This window comes from Phoca vitulina, unplaced genomic scaffold (assembly GCF_004348235.1).
Source record: "Phoca vitulina isolate PV1807 unplaced genomic scaffold, GSC_HSeal_1.0 scaffold34, whole genome shotgun sequence".
NCBI lineage: Eukaryota > Metazoa > Chordata > Mammalia > Carnivora > Phocidae > Phoca > Phoca vitulina.
This window is the reverse complement of record NW_022589737.1, coordinates 12,763,349-12,788,972: the sequence shown is the minus strand read 5'-3', so window position 1 is coordinate 12,788,972 and position 25,624 is coordinate 12,763,349. Positions and strand designations below refer to the sequence as shown.

General features: G+C 36.8%; 1 protein-coding gene and 1 long non-coding RNA gene across 8 annotated transcripts in view; one reads left to right on the top strand and one right to left on the bottom strand.

Moving 5' to 3' along the window:
- CNTN5 (contactin 5) overlaps nt 1–25,624 on the top strand; it is a 1,357,780-nt gene that overhangs the window by 610,840 nt on the left and 721,316 nt on the right. The gene's annotated exons all lie outside the window — the stretch shown is intronic.
- The window catches only part of LOC116645774, a 71,376-nt gene that overhangs the window by 44,374 nt on the left and 1,378 nt on the right, over nt 1–25,624 (bottom strand). The window lies entirely within an intron of this gene.

Below are 25,624 nucleotides of genomic sequence, written 5' to 3'. Positions count from 1 at the left end.
AGAAATGGGTAAATTCTTAGAAACATATAATCTACCAAAACTAAAGCAGGAAGAAATAGAAAATTTTAACAGACTGAATACCACCAATGAAATTGAATCAGTAATAATAAAAAAAAAATCCCAAAACAAAAACCTCCCAACAAACAAAAGTCCTGAACCAGATGGCTTCACAAATGAATTCTAAAAAACATTTAGGGGCACTAGGGTGGCTCAGTTGGTTAAGCATCTGACCTTGATTTTGGTTCAGCTCATGATCCCAAGGTTGTGATTAAAATCATTCACCACAATCAAGTGGGATTTATTCCTAGATTGCAAGGGTGGTTCAATATTCACAAATCAATCAATATGATACATCACATCAATAAGAGAAAGAATAAAAACCATATGATCATTTCAATAGAAGCAGAAAAAGTATTTGACAAAGTACAACATCCCTTCATGATAAAAACCCTCAACAAAGTAGGTTAAGAGGGAACATACCTCAACGTAATAAAGTCCTTATATGAAAAACCCACATCAAACATCATACTCAATTGGGAAAAACTGAGAGCTTTTCCCTTAAGGTCAGGCACAAGACATGGATGGCCACTTTCACCAGTTTTATTCAACATAGTACTGCAACTCCTAACCACAGCAATCACACAACAACAACAACAAAATAAATAAATAAAAGGCATCTAAATTGGGAAGGAAGAAGTAAAACTTGACTATTTGCAGATGATATGATACTATATATAGAAAACCCTAAAGACTCCACCAAAAAAAACTACTAGAACTGGTAAATGAATTCACTAAAGTCATAGGATACAAAATCAATGTACAGAAATCTGTTGCATTTTTCATTCACTAATAATGAAATATCAGAAAGAGAAATTAAGAAAACTACCCCATTTACAATTGAACCAAAAATAATAAAGTACCTATAGGAATAAACTTAACCAAAGAGGAGAAAGACCCGAACTCTCAGCTGTCAACTGGTTAAAATAAAAAAACACAAGAAATAAGTATCCCCAAGGGTTTGGGGAAATAGGAACCCTCATGCACCATTGGTGTGAGTGCAAACTAGGGCAAACTGTGGAAAACAGCACAGTTTTACCACTTGCTAGCTTGCCGTGCTTTGGTCACACTGGCCTTGATTACTATTTTATTCTGGTACAGGTCTTCTCAAAATATAGGCTGCAGACTTCAGGATCTTAGAAATACTTCAGGGGGTCCATAGAGTCAAAATTATTTTCATTATAATATAAACACGTTGTGAGCCTTTTTCACTGCCTTGATATTTTTGCTAATGGAGCAAAAACAGTGGTGGCAAATCTGCCAGGGCCATGATTCAATCAAAGCAGTGGCACAAAACAGTATTAAATAAAATTTAAAATATAGGCTCATTCAATAATGTCTTTGATAAAACAATAAAAGATACTGATTTTAGGACCCTTGAATACATATCTTTTAATAATTTGTGTGACAAAATAGAAAGTATGCATAAAGTCCCTCTGCTGCATACAGATATCAATGTTTCCTCAGGAAAAAGCATTGCACTTTTCTTAACAATCATGCAGTTGTTTGAAATGTGAGATAAACTAGTCACCCACTTTTTTGTGGAGCACTGTTGAATGAAAGACAAACTGTTATTTGAGGTTGTATACTTAGCAGATATTTTCTTACAAATGAACTAAGTAGGTCTGCCACTTCAAGGAAAATAACGATGGTATTTCTTTGCAATAATGAAATTTATTGTGGGCTTATTATAGTGGGTATTAAAGAGGGCACGATCTGCATGGAGCACTAGGTGTTGTGCACAAACAATGAATCATGGAACACTACATCAAAAACTAATGATGTAATGTATGGTGATTAACATAACAATAAAAATTTAAAAAAATAAAATAATATAATACATATATATTTTTCTAATTTTGCAATTTTGATTTCTACTATAGTAAAAAATGTAGATAGTATAATTCACCTAAAGAAACATTCTTTGAGAACCTCCCTATTTTTTTTCAAATTGTGAGTCCTAAGAGCAAAAGTTTTGAAAACAACTGTGCTACAAAGCTTAATGCATGGTAGGCACTCAAACATATCTATTCTTTGAATTGGGAGGAGCAAAGTCTGGAGAAATAATCATGTGTGAGGTCATGAACATCATATCTGAAGAACCTTGCAATCCATGATAAAGAATTTAGACTTATTCCATGTGAATCGATGTATTTTTTAAAAGATTTTATTTATTTGTTTGTCAGAGAGAGAGAGAGCACAAGCAGGGGGAGTGGCAGGCAGAGGGAGAGAGAGAAGCAGACTCCCAGATGAGCAGGGACCCTGAAGTGGAACTCAATCCCAGGACCCTGGGATCATGACCTGAGCCAAAGGCAGATGCTTAAACCACTGAGCCACCCAGGCATCCCTAAATCAATGATGTATTAAGTGAATTATTAGAATTTAAGGTTTCCAAGGAGAAGCGGGTGAATGACAGTGGGAAAGACAAGATGTGGTTATAAAATAAATTCATCATTTGCTTTCATTGCATCCTCCTCCCTCTGAAATCCATCAGATAACAAGTTAGTTTCTTCTATTTTGATGTCTCACATAATTTATCCCATCCTTTCTATTTCTACTTGCTTAATTAAGTCCAGTTCCAAATCACTTTTTATCTCGTCTGCTAATTTCTTTCTGGTTTCTTTTTTTTTTCTTTTTTAGATTTTATTTATTTGACAGAGAGAGACACAGCGAGAGAGGGAACACAAGCAGGGGGAGTGGGAGAGGGAGAAGCAGGCTTCCCGTAGAGCAGGGAGCCCGATGAGGGGCTCGATCCCAGGACGCTGGGATCATGACCGGAGCCGAAGGCAGACGCTTAACGACTGAGCCACCCAGGCACCCCTTCTTTCTGATTTCTGTGCCATCAGTCTTTTTCTCTTTCAACACATGAAATCTGTTGACTGATTAACCTGCTTAAAGTTAGTCTTGGCTATATCATCACCAACACTTAAACTCAGTCACATATAAAATAAACATTAGTGTTAACCATTAGTGAGATGATAAATCGTAAACTTCTCAACATAATGACTAAGAACCTAAGTAACCTCTCTCAGTATAATCTTTCTCTAAATAAAAACTACTCTAATGAGAGCACTTTATGGGGCGCCTGGGTGGCTCAGTCGTTAAGCATCTGCCTTTGGCTCAGGTCATGATCCCAGGGTCCTGGGATCAAACCCTGCATCGGGCTCCCTGCTCAGTGGGAAGCCTGCTTCTCCCTCTCCCACTCCCTCTGTTTGTGTTCCCTCTCTCGCTGTGTCTCTCTCTGTCAAACAAATAAATAAAATCTTTAAAAATAATAATAATAATTCCTTTAAAAAAAAGCAGTTTATTCATTTTCTCTTTAAGTATGTCAAATCCATTTCAATCTCGGTACCTTTCTTTCTTTTTTTTTTTTTAAAGATTTTATTTATTTATTTGACAGAGAGAGACACAGTAAGAGAGGGAACACAAGCAGGGGGAGTGGGAAAGGGAGAAGCAGGCTTCCCGCGGAGCAGGGAGCCTGATGTGGGGCTCAATCCCAGGGCCCTGGGATCATGACCTGAGCCGAAGGCAGACGCTCAACGACTGAGCCACCCAGGCGCCCCCCGGTACCTTTCTTTATATCACATTCAGTAGCCTGTAATATCCATAGTTCTTTCTTCATCATATTATATAGATTTATGAAGATAATTTTTATAAAGCAATTAGTACACTTAACTGAAATGTCAGTTATTTTTATTCTTATTATTAATAGTACTACTATAATGTAAGCTGCTGGAGGGCAGAGACTATGTCCTATAATTTATTTGAATCTCCATTACATGGTGGATATTTCTACATATAGTACATGTTCACAAAATGTACATGATTGACAGTAATGGTTACCCATATGTTGCTTGAATTTTTTTAAAGTTTGGGAGAAGAGCCATTCAAAGAAATCTGCTTAACAAGGCATACAGTTGTAGGAAAAAAAAATCAAGATTAAGTATAATAGTCAAATTCAGGGCAACATAAAGTGCTAGATATGCAAGTCTTTCCAGCAATATTGTATATCTTCATCACCTAGGCAAAGAATCATCAACAAGAGTCTAGTAATTTGCAAATTAACTTTTTCTAGGCAAGTGAAGTTCAATCAGAGTTCAAATTAATGATTTATTAAGTTAATTCCATATGCTAAGAACTAGGTAGTATCACAAACAAGAAGTTTACATTGGCTATTGAGAAATAGTGTCTCAGAAGTAGAGAACTTTTGTAGTATGGGTAACTCTCCTGAAGTTTTTTCTTTAACACTAGAGTGAAGCAACTGTAGGGGGAACCTATTCTCTCTAAACCACAGAGGATTTACGTGTAGGCCAGGTCTAAGAAACACATTTGCTAACATTATAAGGAGGATGAACATATTTGGAAGAAAATATACATTCTGAAAATTTAATTAGAATAATGTAGAAGGGAGGGACGCCTGGGTGGCTCAGTCAGTTGGGCATCTGCCTTCGACTCAGGTCATGCTCCTGGGGTCCTGGGATCAAGTCCCGCATCTCCTTGCTCGATGGGGAGGCTGCTTCTTCCTTTGCCTGCCACTCTCCCTGCTTGTGCTCTCTCTGTCTCTCTCTCTGACAAAAAAAAAAAAAAATCTTAAAAAAATAATGTAGAAGAGGAACTGGCTGAAAGAAATAATGTCTCCCATGAAAGAGACAGAGGTTTGATAGCAGATTGAATGAGGTTTGGGGTACTAGTGCCCTGGAAAGAAGAATACTCAAATTCAGTTACAAGATACCTGAGAGTAAAACAAGAATTTGACGCCATTGGACAAAAATGAGAAGTCACTCTCTCTGTAATCAGTTTGGATAATCCTATGTGTAGTTCCATTAGATGATATGCTTCATTTGTTTTGAAATATCACTAAGTTGGAGATCAAGATCTCGCTAAAGGAAAACTGTAGATGGAATTAAAAAAAAAAAAAAATAAGGATCCATCTAAAATCTGGTAGCTGAACTCCCTCTTAACAAAACAGGCCAAGGTGAGACAGAGTTGAATGATTCTGCTTAGTAAAATAGGAGTCATTTTCTTTTTCTTTTTGTAGCCAGCTTAGAGAAGGAAGAAGCAGAAAGGAGCAACAGAGCAAGAGAACAAGAACCTAAGGAAAATACTTGGCCAGTGAGAAAGTCTCAAGATTTCTATCCTTTGTCCTCTGTCAGTCCAAAATCTATGTCTTAAGACTATATACACTATAAAAGGGGAGAGGTGTGAGGGGATAGGTTAAATAGATGACGGGGATTAAGAAGTGTACTAGTGATGAGCACAGGGTGATGTATGCAAGTGTTGAATTACGATATTGTACACCTGAAACTAACATTACACTGTATATTAACTAACTGGAATTAAAATAAAAACTTTAAAAAAAGATTGTATACTATATAAAATCACTTTATGTAAATGATATTTTGTAGAAGTCAAGGCAAAAATCCTGTGTTCCATGTTTCTGTTATTTTAAGATGAAGAAAAAGAAAAGAAAATATTCATGGGTGAAATTAGGAATTTGGAGAACTAGAACTTTAGGGTAAGATGTAATAAAGGAACATTAAACCCCCAGTGAGCTCTCAGAGACACTGTAGACAGCAGGTGGTAGAGGTAGCATGTGAACTTTCCACCCTTTGTAGGTGGGCCTTTAAGCCATTTCATTTAAAATATTAGAGAGAAAAGAAATTTTCTAAAGCCAGAGGACTTATAGAAACCCAGCAGTTGACATCTGGGCTAGTGACTGACATCTGTTTAGCTTCAAAAATTAAGGAATCTAGCATGGTAAAAATGACATCAATATGATAAAATGAAACAGGTCTCAATACAGACCAACCCTGTAGCAATTTTCCTGATTGTGTTGAGAGCTAAGTAACCGGAACAAGTTTCTGTAATGTGATTAGACTTTCTTAGAATGAATAATTGTCACAGTTGCTGTTGTGGAAAAGTAATTAATTATATGAAGTAATTATAGTTTTCCCTCAAGTATACTTAAGTTTGACTTTTTTCCCTAGGAATTAAAAAAGCAATATTGTTTGTATCTTGATAGGTAGTTATGTTGTTTGGGGCCAGAATTGCAGGGTAGAAAAAGACATTGACAGAACGTGAAACATGTTGGTGAACTAAAGCAGTGGTAGAGCAAAATGTTAACACAAACTGTCTTAATTTAAGGGAATGACTTTGAAGGGGCAGCTTTTAAATGAATATCCTTTTTGGTAGAAGGAAATGCTTTATATACACTGTCTGATTGAAGAACAGGTTGGAATGAACCAAACAAACAGTCATACCACCTGTGATTTTGCAATTTCAGAGGAAATCACCATGAATAAGATGTATAAGTGCAATAATTTGGAAGTGTGTTAAATGTGCATATGTAAGTCTTTTGATTAATTTCAACTTAGGATTCAATAAATTCCATCCTGATCATTCAGTATTCATATATTCAACATTCTAAACCACTAAAACCAGAAAAAAATACTTCTTCAGTAGAAGGATCTGAAATAAAGCACATGTATATTCAGAATATTAAAAAAAGTCAGGGGCGCCTGGGTGGCTCAGTTGGTTAAGCGACTGCCTTCGGCTCAGGCCCTGATCCTGGAGTCCCGGGATCGAGTCCTGCATTGGGCTCCCTGCTCAGCAGGGAGTCTGCTTCTCCCTCTGACCCTCCTCCCTCTCATGCTCTCTCTCTATCATTCTCTCTCTCTCTCAATAAATAAATAAAAATCTTTAAAAAAAAAAGTCATATTGCTTTGAAGAAACCTTGTAATAAAAAGTATATCAGAGGTGATTTGGTAATATGTTGTATATAGTGAATTCCTCACATATTAATTGGAATCACGAATTCTTCTTTTCAGAAATACTTGGAAAGAACATCTATAATGATAAATCATATTTTTAATATATTTAAAGAAAATATATTTGAGTAGAAAAATAATTCAAATATTCAAACATAACTTCCATGTTGATATCAACTTAAATATTAATTGCTATTACTTATCAGTCTCAATACCATGTCTCCTGCATTTAGTTAGGAACAATGTAAACAGTGTTTAAAGAAATATAAAACAAGCTTCCTATCCTCATAATATTCTTATTTTTTTTATTTTATTATGTTATGTTAATCACCATACATTACATCATTAGTTTTTGATGTAGAGTTCCATGATCCATTGTTTGCATATAACACCCAATGCTCCATTCAGTACGTGCCCTCTTTAATACCCATCACCAGGCTAACCCATTCCACCACCCCCCTCCCCTCTAGGACCTTCAGTTTGTTTATCAGAGTCCATAGTCACTCGTGGTTCCTCTCCCCCTCTGACTTCCCCTGCTTCATTTTTCCTTTTCTGCTATCTTCTTCTTCTTCTTTTTTTTTTTTTTTTAACATATAATGTATTATTTGTTTCAGAGGTACAGGTCTGTGATTCAACAGTCTTACACAATTCACAGCACTCACCATAGCACATACCCTCCCCAGTGTCTATCACCCAGCCACCCCATCCCTCCCACCCCCCACCACTCCAGCAACCCTCAGTTTGTTTACTGAGATTAAGAATTCCTCATATCAGTGAGGTCATATGATACATGTCTTTCTCTGACTGACTTATTTCACTCAGCAAAATACCCTCCAGTTCCAGCCACGTCGTTGCAAATGGCCAGATTTCATTCCTTTTGATGGGTGCATAATATTCCATTGTAGATATACACTGCTTCTTCTTTATCCATTCATCTGTTGATGGATATCTTGGCTCTTTCCATAGTTTGGCTATTGTGGACATTGCTGCTAGAGACATTGGGGTGCACGTACTCCTTCGGATCACTACATTTGTATCTTTGGGGTAAATACCCAGTACTGCAATTGCTGGGTCATACGACAGCTCTATTTTCAACTTTTTGAGGAACCTCCATACTGTTTTCCAGAGTGGCTGCACCAGCTTGCATTCCCATGAACAGTGTAGGAGCGTTCCCCTTTCTCTGCATCCCCACCAACATCTGTCCTTTCCTGACTTGTTAATTTTAGCCATTCTGACTGGTGTGAGGTGGTATCTCATTGAGGTTTTGATTTGGATTTCCCTGATGCCGAGCAATGTTGAGCACTTTTTCACATGTTTGTTGGCCATTTGGATGTCTTCTTTGGAAAAACGTCTCTTCATGTCTTCTGTCCATTTTTTGATTGGATTATTTGTTCTTTGGGTGTTGAGTTTGATAAGTTCTTTATAGATTTTGGATACTAGCCCTTTATCTGATATGTCATTTTCAAATATCTTCTCCCATTCTGTCGGTTGTCTTTTGGTTTTGTTGACTGTTGCTTTTGCTGTGCAAAAGCATTTTATCTTGATGAAGTCCCAATAGTTCATTTTTGCCCTTCCTTCCCTTGCCTTTGGCGATGTTTCTAGAAAGAAGTTGCTGCGGCTGAGGTCGAAGAGGTTGCTGCCTGTGTTCTCCTTTAGGATTTTGATGAACTCCTGTCTCACATTGAGGTCTTTCAACCATTCTGAGTCTATTTTTGTGTGTGGTGTAAGGAAATGGTCCAGTTTCATGCTTCTGCATGTGGCTGTCCAATTTTCGCAACACCATTTCTTGAAGAGACTGTCTTTTTTCCACTGGACATTCTTCCTGCTTTGTTGAAGATTACTTGACCATAGAGTTGAGGGACCATTTCTGAGCTCTCTATTCTGTTCCATTGATCTACGTGTCTGTTTTTGTGCCAGTACCGTACTGCCTGGATGATGACAGCTTTGTAATAGAGCTTGAAGTCCGGAATTGTGATGCCACCAGCTTTGCTTTTCTTTCCTGCTTTGTCAAAGATTAGTTGACCGTAGAATTGAGGGTCCATTTCTGGGCTCTCTATTCTGTTCCATTGATCTATGTGTCCGTTTTTATGCCAGCACCATACTGTCTTGATGATGACAACTTTGTAATAGAGCTTGAAGTCTGGAATTGTTATGCCACCAGCTTTGCTTTTCTTTTTCAACATTTCTCTGGCTATTCGGGGTCTTTTCTGGTTCCATACAAATTTTAGGATTATTTGTTCCGTTTCTTTGAAAAAAGTGGATGGTATTTTGATAGGGATTGCATTAAATGTGTAGATTGCTCTAGGTAGCATTGACATCTTCGCAATATTTGTTCTTCCAATCCATGAGCATGAAACGTTTTTCCATTTCTTTGTGTCTTCCTCAATTTCTCTCATGAGTATTTTATAGTTTTCTTAGTACAGATTCTTTGCCTCTTTGGTTAGATTTATTCCTAGGTATCTTATGGTTTGGGGTGCAATTTTAAATGGGATTGGTTCCTTGATTTCTCTTTCTTCTGTCTTGTTGTTGGTGTATAGGAATGCCACTGATTTCTGTGCATTGATTTTATATCCTGCCACTTTACTGAATTCCTGTATAAGTTCTAGCACTTTGGGGGTGGAGTCTTTTGGGTTTTCCACATAAAGTATCATATCATCTGCAAAGAGTGAGACTTTGACTTCTTTTTTGCTGATTTGGATGTCTTTTATTTCTTTTTGTTGTCTGATTGCTGTGGCTATGACTTCTAATACTATGTTGAATAGCAGTAGTGATAGTGGGCATCCCTGCTGTGTTCCTGACCTTACGGGGAAAGCTCTCAGTTTTTCCCCATTGAGAATGATATTGGCTGTGGGTTTCTCATAGATGACTTTTATGATATTGAGGTATGTACCCTCTATGCCTATACTCTGAAGAGTTTTGATCAAGAAAGGATGCTGTACTTTGTCAAATGCTTTTTCTGCATCTATTGAGAGGATCATATGATTCTTGTTCTTTCTTTTATTAATGTATTGTATCACGTTGATTGATTTGCGGATGTTGAACCAACCTTGCAGCCCAGGGATAAATCCTACTTGGTCGTGGTGAATAATCCTTTTATGTACTGTTGGATCATATGGGCTAGTATTTTGGTGAGAGTTTTTGCATCCATGTTCATCAGGGATATTGGTCTGTAATTCTCCTTTTTGATGGGGTCTATGTCTGCTTTGGGGAACAAGGTAATGGTGGTCTCATAAAACGAGTTTGGAAGTTTTCCTTCCATTTCTATTTTTTGGAACAGTTTCAGAAGAATAGGTATTAAATCTTCTTTAAATGTTTGGTAGAATTCACCTGGGAAGCCATTTGGCCCTGGGTTTTGTTCTTTGGGAGATTTTTGATGACTGCTTCTATTTCCTTAGTGGTTATAGGTCTGTTCAGGTTTTCTATTTCTTCCTCATTAAGTTTTGGTAGTTGATACATCTCTAGGAATGCATCCATTTCTTCCAGGTTATCTAATTTGCTGGCATAGAGTTGCTCATAATATGTTCTTATAATTGTTTGTATTTCTTTGGTGTTGGTTGTGATCTCTCCTCTTTCATTCATGATTTTATTTATTTGGGTCCTTTCTCTTTTCTCTTTGATAAGTCTGGCCAGGGGTTTATCAATCTTGTTAATTCTTTCAAAGAACCAGCTCCTAGTTTCGTTGATCTGTTCTACTGTTCTTTTGGTTTCTATTTCATTGATTTCTGCTCTGATCTTTATTATTTCTCTTCTCCTGCTGGGTTTAGGCTTTATTTGCTGTTCTTTCTCCAGCTCCTTTAGGTGTAGGGTGAGGTTCTGTATTTGAGACCTTTCTTGTTTCTTGAGAAAGGCTTGTATTGCTATATGCTTTCCTCTTAGGACTGCCTTTGCTGCATCCCAAAGATTTTGAACAGTTGCATTTTCATTTTCATTTGTTTCCATGAATTGTTTTAATTCTTCTTTAATTTCCTGGTTGACCCATTCATTCTTTAGTAGGATGCTCTTTAGCCTCCATGTATTTGAGTTCTTTCCAACTTTCCTCTTGTGATTGAGTTCTAGTTTCAAAGCATTGTGGTCTGAAAATAGGCAGGGAATGATCCCAATCTTTTGGTACCGGTTGAGACCTGATTTGTGACCTAGGATGTGATCTATTCTGGAGAATGTTCCATGGGCACTAGAGAAGAATGTGTATTCTGTTGCTTTGGGATGGAATATTCTGAAAATATCTGTGAAGTCCATTTGGTCCAGTGTGTCATTTAAAGTCTTTATTTCCTGCTTTTTTTTGCTTAGATGATGTGTCCATTTCAGTGAGGGGGGTGTTAAAGTTCCCCACTATTATTGTACTGTTGTCAATGTGTTTCTTTGCTTTTGTTATTTATCGCCTTATATAATTGGCTGCTCCCATGTTAGGGAGATATTTACAATTGTTAGATCTTCTTGTTGGATAGACCCTTTAAGTAGGATATAGTGTCCTTCCTCATCTCTTATTATAGTCTTTGGTTTAAAATTTTATTTGTCTGATATAAGGATTGCCACCTCAGCTTTCTTTTGGTGTCCATTAGCATGGTAAATGGTTTTCCACCCCCTCACTTTCAATCTGGGGATGTCTTTGGGTCTAAAATGAGTCTCTTGCAGACAGCATATCGATGGGGCTTTTCTTATCCAGTCTGATACTCTGTGTCTTTGTTGGGGCATTTAGCCCATTTACATTCAGGGTAACTATTGAAAGATATGATTTTAGTGCCATTGTATTGCCTGTAAGGTGACTGTTACTGTATATTGTCTATGTTCCTTTCTGGTCTATGTTACTTTTAGGCTCTCTCTTTGCTTAGAGGACCCCTTTCAATATTTCTTGTCGGGCTGGTTTTGTATTTGTGGATTTCTTTAGTTTTTGTTTATCCTGGAAGCTTTTTATCTCTCCTTCTATTTTCAGTGACAGCCTAGCTGGATATAGTATTCTTGGGTGCATATTTTTCTTGCTTAGTGCTCTGAATATATCATGCCAGTCCTTTCTGGCCTGCCAGGTCTCTGTGGATAGGTCTGTTGCCAATCTAATGTTTCTACCATTGCAGGTTACATATCTCTTCTCCCGAGCTGCTTTCAGGATTTTTTCTTTGTCTCTGAGACTCGCAAGTTTTACTATTAAATGTTGGGGTGTTGACCTATTTTTATTGATTTTGAGGGGGGTTCTCTGTGCCTCCTGGATTTTGATGGCTGTTTCCTTCCCCAAATTAGGGAAATTCTCTGCTATAATTTGCTCCAATATACCTTCTGCCCCCCTCTCTCTTTCTTCTTCTTCTGGGATCCCAATTATTTTAATATTGTTTCGTCTTGTAGTATCACTTATCTCTTGAATTTTGCCCTCATGATCCAGTAGTTGTTTATCTCTCTTTTTCTCAGCTTCTTGATTTTCCATCATTTGGTCTTCTATATCACTAATTCCCTCTTCTGCCTCATTTATCCTAGCAGTTAGAGCCTCCATTTTTCATTGCACCTCATTAATAGCCTTTTTGATTTCGACTTGGTTAGATTTTAGTTCTTTTATTTCTCCAGAAAGGGTTTCTCTAATATCTGCCATGCTTTTTTCAAGCCCAGCTAGTATCTTTAAAATCGTCATTCTGAACTCTAGTTCTGACATCTTACTAATGTCTGTATTGATTCGGTCCCTGGCAGTCGGTACTGCCTCTTGTTCTTTATTTTGAGGTGATTTTTTTCCATCTTGTCATTTTGTCCAGGGGAGAATAGATGAATGAGAGAACAAAATGCTAACAGGGTAACAACGACCCCAGAAAAATATACACTATACAAATCAGAAGAGACCTGAAACCAGGGGAAAAGAATGGGAAAGAAAGAAAAAAGAAAAAGAAAAAGATAAAAAACAAACAAACAAACAACAACAAAAAAAAAACCCACAAAAACATAATATGATCAAATACAATCAGGCTGGTGCATAGATCAGTGTCACACACTAGATTTGGGGCATATTTTGGTCTGTTAGAAGAAAGTGCCTCCCAAAATTTTAAAGAAAGAAAAGCTTATATATGTACAAAAATAAGGGTAAATACGATGAAAGGATGGAATATGACTGTAAAGATGAAAATTATAAAAGATTGATAAAAGGCATTGATAAGAAGTTGGTTGAAAAAAGAAAGAAGAGGATTTAAAAAAAAGAAAAAGGGGAGAATGTGATCAGGCAGGAGACTAGAACAAAGTCATATATTAGAGATTTAGGGTATATTTTGGTCTGTTAGAAGAAACTGTATCTTTTAAAGAGAGACCAACTTTATATATATATACCAAAAATAAGGTTAGCTACTATGAAGGGTTAGAATATGACTCTAAAAATGAAAAATAAAAAGGATTTTTTAAAAAAAGGGATTGATAAGATGTTGGTTGAAAAAGGGAAAAAGAAAAAATCAAAAAAAAGAAATTTTAAAAATTAATTTTGAAAGACTAAAGAATCATGGTAAAAAAGCGATGGATCCTATGTGCAGTATTCCCCTAGCGCTGGAGTTCTGCCATTCTCATTGATCAGTAAACTTGGTCTTGGCTGGCTGTTCTTGCTGAACTTCTGGGGGAGGGGCCTGTCACAGTGGTTCTCCAATGTCTTTGCTGGAGGCGGAATTGCCCCACCCTTGCCGGGGCCCGGCTAAGTAATCTGCTCGAATTTGCTCTCCTTAGGTTTTGTTCCCTGCAAGCTTTCCGTACAGCTTTGGAAGATGAGAGTGAAAATGGCGGCCTCCCAATATCCGACCTGGAGGAGCCGCTGAGAACTCGGGGCCCCTCTCCTCAGTGCGCCCCCAGAGAAAAGCAGTCAGTCACTCCCATCTCCCCGGTCTCCAGCCGCACTCCATGCTCACCCAGCCAAGCGTTTCTATCTCTGGCACCCGACCCTATGTGGAGTCTCGAAACCCAGCAGATCCCTGTGGTGCGCTTCCACGCCACTTCTCCCCGGGGGAGGAAGGGGAGTCTCCCCGGATCTGCCACTTGTTGGGTCCCTGCTGGAGGAGCAGTGGCCTGACTGTGCCGCAGATCACAGTTTATGGCAACCCCGAGCTGAGAGCCCGCTCCTCAGCTCTGTCTCTGCAGCTGGCTTCCCCGCTCCAATACCTGTGAACTCTGCCACACTCAGGCACCCCCGGTCTTTCTGTGACCACGAGGGTCCTGAGACCACACTGTCCCAGTGAGGGTTTCACCCCCCCCCCCTCGCTTAGCCACTGGATCGACATCCCTCAGCAGAGCCAACTTCTAAAAGTTCCGATTTTGTGCTCCGCTGCTCTATCACTTGCCAGAAGCGGGTGACAGAGGTCCCCTTCCCCGCCGTCTATCTTCCCAAATATCTCCTCGGATTCACTTCTCCACACGTCCTACCTTCCAGAGAGTGGTAACTTTTCTGTTCAGAGATTTGCTGCTATTTTTTTCTTCAATCTCCTGTTGAGTTCATAGGTGTTCTGAATGGTTTGATCCCTATCCAGCTGAATTCCTGGGACCAGACAAAATCCAGGTCTCCTACTCCTCTGCCATCTTGCTTCTCCTTGTCCTCATAATATTCTTAAAATATTCTGGGGGTGGAGGAACATTAATGAACAGGAATTCAAGGTAAATAGTACAAGATGAATCATATACTAAGAATTCACACACTATATAAATGGTCAAGAAATAGAGTTTTATAGAAAAAATGATTAAGGAGAGACTCATTGTGATACTCCTTGAAAGATAAATTTGAAGTGTAGAGGAGGAAGGATCATCTATATGAAGGAAAATATCATGAGCAAAGACATGCAGGTCTATACTTAAATGGAAGGGAATCCAGTGAAGGAAGTGGGGTAAAAGGTCCAAAAAAAAAAAAAAAAAGATCATATAAGTCAAGAAAAGCATAAAAAGAAGAAGTTACATGAAGCACAATTTTCAAAGCTTTAATTAATACCAACAAAAAAATAAATAAAAGAGAAAAGACTGCTGGATACAGAAGTGAAAAAAATATGAATGACCTCGGAGATTAATAAAAGAAGAGGAGATTTAGTATGAGGAAACCTGGGTTTAAACCTTGGCTTTGCTGCTTACCAGCTGTATGACTTTGTAAAAGACTTTAAACTACCTTGAATTTCCTCAACTTCGAAATGGAAATAATAACAATTTATTCACAAAGTGGTGAGTTTAAGAAAGGACAGCATTTCTCAGAGCATGTAACACAGCGCCTGACATAATTGAAATGTGTCAAATAAATATTATTGAATGAAATCTGGAAAGGAATTTTCAGACCTAGGTACAAATTGTGTGTGGTAGATATATGTTAATGGAAAAAAAAAACGGAGTAATATTAAGATGCTCATCACATTCATTTGATGATTTGGTTTATTTGTTTCCCAAACTAGAAAAACCAGGCATGTGTGAAATCAGTAAAGGGGCTTTTGGAGAAAGTGAGAAAGTTTAAAGCAAGAGCAAGGGAAAAAGAAAGGAAAGAGACAGATGAAGAAAAATTAGACTAAAAAGGAATAGTTCTGCAAAAGCTGGAAAGAAACAAGAGTGAGGGCATGCATGTAGTAAGGGATATAATCTCTTTTGAAATGGAAAAAGAAAACATAAGTATATGGGATAAAATACAGATAATTCGAAACTCAGGTTTTTTTATTCAAATGCTTTCAATCTTAATGTTTGAGTTACCTATTCAGAATCCAGATAATGGAGATAAAATGGGAGTATCCAAAATTGCCACTGACCAGTTTGCTTGCCATTGTCAGTAGGTGATTGACAGGACCACTGAGCAATGGCAAACACACTATTTAGGTATATGCCAATTTTTTGCATATATTATTGCAAATTTTATATATATGCCAAGCTTAGGTTGCTTGATTCCTTTTCTGTAATCTAAATATGTAATACTGACATGGAATTGAGTGTCATCTCATCCACCAGGCTTTCCTTGACCATCTTATCTAAAATGATATGGCCTCCCTCATCACTCTTTATTGCTTACTGCCTAAATGTTTCCATTGCATTTATTTCCAACGGACTTGTTTACTTGTTTCAAATCTTGTCTCCCCCACCCCTACTAACTTATGAAATCTACAGGAACTTAGATTTCGTCTATATTTTTCACACCACACTGAGAAAATTGCTTGGGATGGAAGGGTCACATAAAGTATAATGTTGAATGAATGAATGCCTACGTGTTTCATTATTTTATTCAGAAATATTTATTGTAATAATACTATGGGCCAGATGCCACTCTAATATTTAGAGGATATGATAGTGAGCAACGAAGGCTAGATCTCCATATTCCTCATATTTTTATTCTAGTGCCAGAAGTAAAAAAAAAAAAAAAAATGAATAAGTACGCAAAAAAACAAAAAAATAAACATATTTCAAAGAGTGGTAGGATAGTGGTGGGGTCTGGGAAGCACCACTTAAACTAGGGAGATGACATTTAAATGAAGCCTAAAGGACATAATATAACCACTATATAAAGAGTCAGGGCAAGAACATTCCAGAGGGAAATGCAAATGCAAAGTCTGAGGCAGGAAAGAGTTTAGAGTAAGAAACAAAAAGAGGCAGACATGAAAAGAGTATAATGAGGTAAGAGAAGAGTGGTTCCAGATGATTGTAGAAGAAGGCTAGTGTCAATTGTCTCATTACTAATCTATTCTGTAAAATATCGTAGTAGTAATTTTATAAAATACCATAAAACCAAGAATACTACTGTATGGTATATATAATGCATGGTATACATTAAGAAAATGTGTCAAAATTCATTTTTCAAAATGCCTATAAAAATAAATATTTACTGGGGTGTCGGAGTGGCTCAGTCAGTTAAGCATCTGCCTCTTGATTTCAGCTCAGGTCATGATCTCAGGGTCATGAGATCGAGCCCCAAGTCAGCATGGAGACTGCTTAAGATTCTCTCTCTCCTTTTGTCCCAGCCCCCCCAATCTCTCTCTCTCTCAAAAAATAATAACAAATAAATAAAAATACTTATTATATTTCCAATAAAAACATCACAAGCATATTATAAAAGATCAAGTAAAACAGAAACTAATAAAACTATAAATACAAAGAATATCTTAGCATTCTAGTGTAAATTATGAACTTCTAATGTTTCTGTGCTTTCTTTGATTTCAGCCCACTACTATGCTTAGGGAATCACTCTGAGATATTGCCTCTGATGTAACTTCTCCAGGTTGTCTCATGTCTTCCTGCCCTGCTGGGGCTCCCAAGAGGAGCTTAATAGATCTCCTCTGCTAAGGAACTCCTCACTGGCTACCAAATTCATTTAAACTCTGGTTAATCCTAGCAGGAAGGGAGCTCCACTTATGATTTACCACTTCCCCTCTCCACCTGAAATGTTATTTAGAAATATTCTTTCCACATTACTCAGCAAAACCTTTTCATTTGGTATGGGGTAGAGGGAAGAGAGATAAGAGGATGGGTGACAAGTGTAATTGGAGTTGAGTCAATGGGGCATAAAGAGAGCATGGGGGGGCTCGAGACAAAGATGTCAAGGAGGAGGGTAAAAAAAGGCAAGAAAAGGGAAAATAAGAAAATTATAGAAAGGTCAAAAACTTGCTGATAAATACCTAAAATAAGCCATTACACAAACAGAAATACCCATATTTTGACACTTAAAAATTACTTAAGGGGTGCTTCGGTGGCTCAGTTTGTTAAGCATCTGACTCTTGGTTTTAGCTCAGGTCACAATCTCAGGGTCCGGGGATCAAGCCTCGCACTGGGCTCTGTGCTCAGCAGGGAGTCTGCTTGAGATTCTCTCCCACTCCCTCTGCCCCTTCCCTGCTCTCTCTCTCTTTCTCTCTAAAATAAATAAATAAAAATCTTAAAAAAAAAAGAACTTAATATAATGGAGTAATGAAAGATCAAAGAAAAGTAAGATCAAGGACTTGTAAAAGGAATGAGAACAGAATCTTAGTAGAATAAAATGGGTTTGCAGATGTGATAGTGGAAGATGTAATTCCTTCTAATTAATTACAAGTAGAGGCAGCCAATAAAGTAGAAACTCAGTGTAAAGAAAAAGTTCATGGGCAATTTAAGGAGATTGAAAAATTATTCACAATAGTCATTTTGGAGGGTGGGAAAAACATACTATATAAATCTGTTTGAAAATAAACTCAAGTTTATTGAAGTTTAAGTTCTGAAATTTAAAGGGAAATCAGTCACTCCAGTTGTGTATTCCCTTTTTTAAGCCCACTAAGTATGTAGCACACACAATTCATTTATCATAAATCAGATACTCACTTTCAAAACACCTTGTTACCATGATATATCACTGTATTCATAGTACTCTACCAAAACAACCACAAAATATCCCGATAACTTAGCCATATAAAGTTTATTTTTCATTCAGGTTACCATCCATCAGTGTTATTGATGGTAGTCTATAAAAGGGTAAGAAGGCATCAGGGGCCTACATTCCCTTTGCCTAGTGGCTAGTGGCTTTGCAGTCTCTTAGGGCCTGGGGAATCCTCTAGAGAATCTTGGCCATCTGGCCTAGCCAGCTAAAACACATGATGAGAAAGCAAGGAGGACTATGTCCAAGCCTAACTGTGTAGGACATTTAAGTCACTGTAAGGATTTCGGTTTTTACTCTGAAACATGGATTCATTGCAGGATTCTGACAAAGGAACACAATTAAACTTATGTTTTAAAAGGAACTTTAGCAGGTAAGTAGGGAATAGTAAGGAGGCTAATGAAGTAGTCCGGGAAAGAAACAATGGTGGCTTAGAACAGCATGGTCACAAAGGAGGTGATGATAGTCAGTTCCTGGGTATATTTTAAAGTTATAGTTAACATTGCCCAGTGGTTTGCATGTTTAGTGTGAGAGATGAAAAAGGAATCAAGAGTAATAAGAATGATAATACCTAGAATCTGACAGATAAGCATTCAACAAATAAGCTTAAAAACGAATGAGTAAATATGTATATATATTTTTTTCCTACCAAGTCTGGCTTTTACAACTAATTTAGATATCTCTCTGACTTCTGGCACTAGATTTTCTTGTATCAGGGACAGTGCTTTCTCCTCCATGGTAACCCTGAAACCTAAATGCATATTTCAGGTATTTATGGATTAAGAGCCTAGATATTTTTGGTCTTCTCTTGTAGTATCCCCTTGATGGTCAGAATGCCCAAAGGGTACATAATCAAAAGACAGCTTTTTTCTACAGGCCAACAAGACACATAAGACATAAAAATTGAATGTAAACCCTTGTTACTAGTATGAAAGGGACTGTGAGTTCTTTATTATTCTTTAAGTGATTCTGTCACATACTGGAGACCCCCGTCAGTGCAATTTCAACCTTTAACTGCCTTTATTAAAAGTACATATCACATGGCCACAAAAGCATGATATAACAAAATATTATTTCTTTTATCTGCACTGTCTTTATCATAGAAAATAGTTGTATTTCTGTGGTTGCAGAAACTAATTCTTTTTGAAGCAGAAGGAAAAATAGAGACTTATTTAGATATGGTCCAAACAAAATTAATGTTTTAACATATTTTTATGTTGCTTCATTCTTCCCATAAACAAAATCCCACAAGATAAAACTGTTCATATATTGTTTTCAACTTCATGTGTTCTACCTTATCTATGTTTACAGAGGATCTGGACCAGCATATGCAACTTCTTGCCAGTTCCCCATGATTTGGATTATGTTCATCTCTACTTTTGAGTGTTTTCCAGAATCTTTCTCCTATCCCAGTATCAGGCCAAGATGAGGTCAATCACTGGAGTGTGCTAGTTAACTTAATATATGTTTTTGCCAGGCACTCACAGGGTGAAGTGCATCCTCTCTTTTATATAAAGATTGTGGAGTGACTAAGAATAGTTTTCTCTCCACAATGTTCATGGACCATAACCAGAGTTTGCTATAGAAATATCTGATAACGGGCACCTGGGTGGCTCAGTCGTTAAGCGTCTGCCTTCAGCTCGGGTCATGATCCCAGGGTCTTGGGATCGAGCCCCACATCGGGCTCCCTGCTCTGTGGGAAGCCTGCTTCTTCCTCTCCCACTCCCCCCGCTTGTGTTCCCTCTCTCGCTGTGTCTTTCTCTGTCAAAATAAATAAAATCTTAAAAAAAAAAAAAAAAAGAAATATCTGATAACTATACGGGGTGCCTGGGTGGCTCAGTGGTTAAGTGACTGCCTTCGGCTCAGGTCATGATCCCAGGGTCCTGGGATCGAGCCCCGCATCCGGCTCCCTGCTCAGAAGCCTGCTTCTCCCTCTCCTACTCCCCCTGCTTGTTTTTCCTCTCTCGCTATGTCTCTCTCTCTGTCAAATAAATAAATAAATAAATAAATAAATAAATAAAAATTTATAAATAAAAAGAAATATCTGATAACTATAATTACTACACGGGCTGGGATTTTGATCTACCTAGAATAGTCTCTATTTTTTATGCATAAGATATCCAGTATCATAGTATACTTTTCTCTGGATTCAGCAGACAACTTTATTGTGAAGAAGCATTTTAGTCTCAAATTTATATGATCTACCCTTGTCCACTGCTCTATTACTGTGAAGTAGTGTTTATTTTATTTGCTACAAGTGTTTGATCGGTAACAGCTTTCCTGAGTGGAGTGCTTTGGTTGGTAGATTTTTCTATTAAATGTGGTAGTGTGAAAAGCTCCAGCTAATGCAGACAAGTGAAGCTTTAAAACTCTGCCTGTCTGGGGATGTTGCTGATATCTAGACAAAGCTTGCATTCAGAAGGTAGCCTTCATCTGTTTTTTGTATTTAGCTCCTTATATAAGCTCAATTCATATTGTTGTTCATCACCTGTGCACTGTTAAGAAGAGCAGTGCACTTTAGGAACAGGTAAAGGTTAACTGTAGTGATCCGCTCACCGTATAATAGGATATAGTGGGGTATGAGGTTCGCCTTGGCCTGTCTTAACTTGGAATGCAACTGTGAAAAGAAGTGCTTTAGTTAGAATGCAATAGGTGCATCAATTTTGCCCAGCACCAAACTGTAGGTGGTTAACGTTGGCTTGCCATACCGCTGTTAATGGTAGCACTTTAGATCAGTACAACTCTGTAAGTGGTAACATTTAAACTCAGCATAACAATGTAAAAGGTGGTGCTTTCATCTTATTTAAATAGACTCTGGTGTGATTATCTGGTTGATTTTTGATAAGACACATAACTGATAGAGTAGACTATTTCCATTACCATTCTTAGCAAGTCACAGGACATTATATTGATATTAAGTAAAAATATTTGTGGATGTTTCCTCAGTATCAATGATTTTCTCACATATATGACTCATTCTTTGTTTTAAAATAAGTAAATTCAACATGAAAATAACATAAACCTCTCAAACATGTCTCTTTCAAACAAGTATTAACTTAAAACATTAGTGAAAATAATAGGTAGAGTGTAATTTAAAATAATAGATAGAAGGGCAAAATTAAATATACAACACGAATCAGGAGCATATGATAAACTATAGAGTAAATAGATGTATGAAATACCAATGTTTTTCTCCAAAATTGTCTTCTAAATAAATAATAACTAGTAACACTGTGTCCATGATGCTATGAATATCAATTTCTAAAGCTTCATTGAATTTTTTCTTTTTCTTCTAAATATGTACTACTACACTATATATATAGTTAGTTAGTTAGTTGCAGACGGCATTGTGTTTTTCATCAGTAAAATCAATAAATATTGAACTTCAGTGTGGTGCACTGCATCCTTGAAGAGGCTCTTTAACCTTTTAAAACCTTGCTGCTCAAAGTGTAGGTCCTGGCCCAACCCCATTAGTACCACCTGAAACTTACGGGAAATGCAGAATCTTACCCCCAATCTACTGACTCAGAATCTGCATTTTTAACAAGATCTCTTTCACTTACATACACTTTCAAGTTTGAAAATCAGTGGTCTAAATGATCTAGATAATCTTTAGGGTCTTGCCTTATCAAGATTCTGTCCAGGGCCCAGGCATCACAATCAAAATTAGAGCCTTTGTAGGATAGATCAAAAAACTGTTAGTAAATTATGCCAAAGACATAATTTCAACTTTGTTTAACTTTTTTGAGCCACTTCAGGACTTTTATAAAATTTCCAGAAGTCATCCACTTCCTAGCTGAGAAATGCTGCCTTTGTACCAAAAGATAGGATTAGGATATCAGTTCAGTGACCTGGAATCCTACTAGAGGATCTGGATTTGATCACTGACTATCCTACAGTTAGAATAGTAAGATCAAGGAGGCTATCCTGTAAACTCAGAAGGATGTAGAGATTTCTGTTCTCATCTATGCAATGTCAACAAATGATCACAACAAACTACCCAAGTTTATTTCTTATATGAATCTTTCATTTAACATACATTTATTCAGCCAATATATTTTTTTAATATCTCATATACACCCACCAAAAATCATGAATTTTGGGGGAAAACTCATAAATTTTAATAAGCATGATGCTAAAGAAGCCTAAAGAAAATTATCTTAAATCAAATAAAGTTTTATTATATGTCTTTGTTTCAGAACTCAAATTAACATTGCATGTTTATTAGTATGCTTAGAAACTATGGAGATAGGCACTAAATAAACATGCAAGGGGAAGAGAAGACTCATTCAATTGGATTTTTAGTATTAGTAGATAGCTAATTATTCAGATTTTACCTGCTGAAATGCTAGAAGTTGACTGATTTTATTTCTATGCATTTATAAAATATAAATTATTTGTCTGTGTTGCAGAAGCAACATTTCATTAATATAAAAGGACTTCTCTTTGCCAAACTATAAAACCAAAGACGCCCACCAGACAAAATAATTCAAAATCTCAAAAATGAACAAATAATAATAATCATAACTAATTATATTGTTTTGAAATAGTCATGTTTATAAAACTACTATAATTGAAAAATGATTACATGTTTTGGTCTATTATTGATTCTGTTATACATGAGAAATTTTCTTAACCCAAAAAGTAGCAGAAAAAAATGAATAGAGGTTCTTGAGAGAACTTTTCTTTATATATCTCAATTTTCAGTTAATATACACAGTATTCTTTCATACCTCAGCTGCATGATGCATTAAAGTTAAGAAATGGTTTCTCATCTAGAAGTCTTTCCTATTGTATATATTTAAAAAAACACAATGGCATGATTCATTTAAGTAAAAGCAGAATTTAACATCTATAGTCAGATATAAGCAAATACAAAATTTGAATTTCATGAGCTGTTCTTGGGCTTTGAAGCTTCAGTCTTCTCATGTGACAAATGTTTGATTCTAACCAAATCAGTTAAATTCAATCTACTCCAGTAATATTTTCAGTCACTTCAGGTTTGAATAGTCTCATATAGAATAGAAATTTGGAAATTTTAACTATTTCTAACCTTCCCCTTATTGTTACTGACTCTAAACTTCCAAAAGACTTCAAGCTTACCCAAAAAGTGCAGTGAGGACAGTTTGTGGGGAGTAGAGTCTCTGTTTATGTTTAGGATTCTCTGAGGGAAAACAGTTTGCTTAGATTGTGCTCAGTTACCAACTGGTCATCAATTACCAACTGTTAGAATCCTTACCAGTCTGTTCTCTGGCACTGGTTCTATCCAGCTGCTTATTGTCACATGTGTGGCTTTGCAGCTCACATAACATCTTATCCTGGCCCTTCTTCTTCAAGTGTCCATCTGGCCACCCCTTCATAGCTACCTGGAATTCTATGGAGAAATGACCAGCTTTTCCCCTAGATCTTCAACAGGTGTTCTGCCCCACAGCTTTTTGGGGATGTTTCACTTCTGGATGCTTTCTTGGGGTGAGGCAGGGGAATGGCAACTCAGTGAATGCCCTACCATCTTTCCTTAGTTGTCTGAGTTTCTGGACCCTTGATTCTTTCCTAGGCCCCCTCTGTGCTTCAGGAATAGGAAGCTCTCCTTGATGTCTTTCTCCATGCTATGACAATCTGCTGTCTCTTTCGGGTATTTATCTATAATTCTGACCATTAAGATGTGCCTGGAGATTCCTCTGGTGGCAAGAATCCATGAAGGGATTATGATGCCAGTCTCCCTTATTTCCAGATATCCCTGGCTACTGTGGGAGCTATGCCAAGAATCACAATTTTAGACTCTTCAATTATTGCTCTCTAAAGCTACCTATGCTACTTCTATTCTGCAAGCCCTTTTCATACAGTGTATGTGTGAGAGCGAGAGAGAGAGAGAGAGAGATCTTTTTTGCTTCTTTAATACCTTAATGGAAGGTTAGAAAGTTGTGCCCTTTGGAAAGGCACTTTTTAAAAATTTAAAATCCAAAATATAGTTATTTTTTTGTTGTTGTTGTTTTGTTTCCTCAGGTGTGGGCTGAAAGTCCAGCACTACTTCTTTAGCACTCAGATGGAAAGAGACAGTTGGTAACCTCGGGGAGCAGGAAAGGACATGTCTAGGTGATACTTCACATCATCACATTATATATGATCATAAAATATTACTAATATTACTGTAGAACTTTAAAACTTTCACATTAGGGAACAATTCATATTTTAATATACATGAAAAACATCATTTTTACTGACAAGCGATGATATATTTCATTTTTACCCATGATAGATGTTAGTTAAAGTCAATTTTTAAAATGCTATAAAACTCAAAATGATGCCTGTGATATATATGCCTTTAATAGTGTCCTTTATTAATCAAATAAGATTAGGGAAACTGGATACAATTAAGTTATGAGAGGTAACATTTAAGAAAATTAAAATTATGAGTCAAAGTTACACTTTTAATCTATTTCTGAAATGCTGAGGATAGATGGATAATTATTTTCAAAGCAGGAGAACACTATATCCTCCTAATATAGACTATGTCTAAATAAATATCCTTAAATCTCAATTGGTCATTTTGAGATTTTTATACATACATATCTACATTCTGGAAGCATCGAGAATTGGATTTTTTTCAGATAACCATAGTAGTCCGCTATAATCATTTTACTGAGTTGATTTTTAAAAAATGTTTCCACCTTTTATAGATTGCATATCAACATGTAACTTTAGAAGAGAACAGTTTTCACACAGGTTTTTAACATTTTATTACCCATGTGAGAAATGGATTTTGACCTGTCATTGATTTATTATTTTACATATTGTAGGATAACAAAAACTAAACATGCTTTAAAGATGTCAGTTGCCTGTTAAGTAACATTTCAATTTGAGATTGTTTATTTACTGTGCAAAAAGGTGTTTTTTTTAAGATGTTATTACTTATTTATTTTAGAGAGAGAGTGTGTGTGTGTGTATACGAGTGAGGAGAGGGACAGAAGGAGAGGGAGACTCCATGCTGAGCATAGAGTCACATGTAGGGCTGGATCTCTCGACCTGAGATCATGACCTAAGCCGAAACCAAGAGCCAGCCACTTAACTGAATGAGCCACCCAGATGCCCCAAAAAGGTGCTTTGTCAAAGCACAAGGACAGGACTCATGGGCAGAAAGAGCTGCTGAGATTGTTTTCATGTTATTTCCAAATACAGTGTTTTGTCCTAGAAGGCACAGATGTTATTCCATTACATATTTTATAGTAAAGAAAGATGGGTTATACTACTTATATAGAAAGCAATTTTAATCTCATATTTAACTGCTCCCTTCCCTGCCAAATATCAATGTTAATATGCTTACACCAGACCAAGTCCTATGTGCAAATGTTTCTCACAACCTTTAGGTGGCCATTTCCAATGTCTCAATCACACAACAAATATTTATTGAAAGTTTACAGTGTATTTAATGGTGTGTTATTTGATTTATAAGCAGACACTTTGACAAAAGTTTAAAATCCAAAATCTTAAAACATTTAGAAATCTG